Here is a 2,625-nt window from a genome sequence, read left to right as displayed (position 1 = left end):
TGTAACTGTACAATGTGTTTGTGTTTTAAGCTAAGTGTTATTATAATACAAAAGAATCAAAAAGTTAAAAAGTTTTAAAAGTAAAAATGTTACAGTAAACTAAGGCTAATTTATTATTGAAGAAAGAAAAATATTTTCAAATAAATTTAGTGTAGTCTAAGTGTACAGTGTTTATAAAATCTATAGTAGTGTACGGTAATATCCTAGGACTTCACATTCACTCACCACTCACTCACTGACTCACCCAGAGCAACTTCCAGTCCTGCAAGCTCTGTTCATGGTATGTGCCCTATAAAGGTATACCATTTTTGACCTTTTATATTGTATTTTTACTATACATTTTCTATGTTTAAATACACAAAACTTACTGTTGTGTTACAGTAGCCTACAGTGTTCAGTACAGTCACATGCTGCACAGGTATGTAGCCTGGGAGCAACAGGCTATACGATACAGCCTAGGTGTGTAGTAGGCTATACCATTTAGGTTCGTGTAAGTGCACTCTATGATGTTCACAGTATGACAAAATTGCCTAACGATGCACTTCTCAGAACATATCACCATCATTAAGCGATGCATGACTGTAATTTGTTACAGCAACCACAGGAAATTAACACAAATTTGTATCTGCTTCTCTGTCTACTCTGACACACACTGACCTCTATTTTTTTTGCACATAGTTCAACTCTATTTAGTACTTCATTATTCTTGAAGCAGTTCATTGTTTTATCTTTCTAGCTAAATTGTGAACTCTAGTGGGGAGCAGGTTTTGACAGTACGTGTTGATTTCATTAATTCTCATACAACAATTACAATAACAAGAACAACAACAGCAGCTAACATTTATTGAGTACTTACTCTGGGCCAACAAATGACTTTTGTAAGCACTTTACCCATATTAATAGCTCATTTAATTATCACAGCAATTTTGTGAGATATGTACCATTATCATCTAAATTTTACAGATAAGGAGGCTAAGACACAAAGGAGTTAAGTAAGTTGTATAAGGTTAACCAGGTAGCAAATGGCACAAAGAGATTTGAATCCAGAAGGTTCAGCTACAGAGCCCATGCTCTTAACCTCTACACTACATTAAGGGCAAATTTAAGTGGATACATGGTAAAGATGAGTCTTCTTTTAGTTTTTATTATTATGTAAAAAATATTGGGGCTTTTATTCGGCTGGAGCCGCCATCTTCCAGTAACTTGCCAAAATGAGGAACACAAAGGGAAAGAGGAGAGGCACCCGATACATGTTCTCTAGGCCTTTTAGAAAACATGGAGTTGTTCCTTTGGCCACACACATGTGAATCTATAGGAAAGGTGGTATTGTAGACATCAAGGGAATGGGTACTGTTAAAAAAGGCATGCCCCACAAATGTTACCATGGCAAAACTGGAAGAATCTACAATGTTACCCAGCATGCTGTTGGAATTGTTGCAAACAAACAAGTTAGGGGCAAGATTCTTGCCAAGAGGATTAATGTGTGTATTGTGCATATTAAGCACTCAAAGAGCTGAGATAGCTTCCAGAAACGTGTGAAGGAAAATGATCAGAAAAAGAAGGAAGCCAAAGAGAAAGGTACCTGGGTTCAACTGAAGTGCCACCCTGCTCCACTCAGAGAAGCACACTTTGTGATAACAAATGAAAAGGAGCCCCAGCTGCTGGAACCTACTCCCTATGAATTCATGGCATAGTAGGCATCTCACACTTTGTGAGAAGCAATGGAAAGGAGCCTAAGGTGCTGGGACCTGTTGCCCGTGAATTCATGGCATAGGAGATAAACTAATAAAAGGCCAGTGGACTTAGTTTCTCTTCATTGCGTAGAAGTGTGGTGTCCCCTTCCCCAAAGAAATATTTAAAGCAAATTTTAATTGTGTCCTAAAAAAAAATTTGGATATCAGAAAGTGATTAAACTTTAGTTTTGGCCAAGAAGGTATAACAGAGACCAGACTTCCCATACCTCCTGCCTCAGAAAACTGGAAGGCCAGACAAAATATGTGTAAGAATAGGTTTCAACACATTGAACATCAGATATTGAAGGATAGTGATATCTGAGAAACAGGAGACAAATGAGATGAGCTGAGATGGCCTCAGCTTACCGATGGAGAGAGTTTCTAGGTTGCAGCACAGGGAGAGAGAACCCAGGTGGAACTATCAGACTTCCTGAATTAAGGAGATGGCTGAGAGTCCAGGGAAACCAAGAATTTTCAGGATAGAGTACCAGATAGGGAAAAGCTGTACAAAGAGACAACTCTAGAAATCTACAGAGAGTTACTCTCTAATATTCAGCAGAGGACTGGTCAGTATGTGAATGTGAGGAAACTATCAGATTCTGGTGGAAAGAACTATCCAAAAAGATCAGAAGGAACAGTATCCAGCACTTACACAAGCCTGGGCATAATGTTTATTTCCACCAGCCAGACTGGAAAACTTCATAATCCATGGGCATTGTTTAGAGTTCTTAGGAGGATCTTTTCTTAGCAGTGAAAAACAATTAGTTCTAGACTAAACACTGACTGCTCTGGGAGCTGCCTAACGAATCTCAAAATCAAGACCCAAAAAGATCAAATATTTCCAAGTAAATTAATTGCATTCCAGAATAAAGTTCAAGAATACTTATTAAAA

At 38.0% G+C, this 2,625-nt stretch overlaps 1 pseudogene; it reads left to right on the top strand.

Annotated features, from left to right (window-relative positions):
* The first annotated feature begins 1,211 nt into the window (after positions 1–1,211).
* Positions 1,212–1,694, top strand: LOC105810983 (annotated as a pseudogene).
* Positions 1,695–2,625: the final 931 nt, after the last annotated feature.

The sequence above is a fragment of the Propithecus coquereli genome, unplaced genomic scaffold (assembly GCF_000956105.1).
Source record: "Propithecus coquereli isolate 6110/MARCELLA unplaced genomic scaffold, Pcoq_1.0 Scaffold104, whole genome shotgun sequence".
Classification (NCBI taxonomy): Eukaryota; Metazoa; Chordata; class Mammalia; order Primates; family Indriidae; genus Propithecus; species Propithecus coquereli.
The sequence above is the reverse complement of the archived record's forward strand: the minus strand, read 5'-3'. Positions and strand labels throughout refer to the sequence as shown.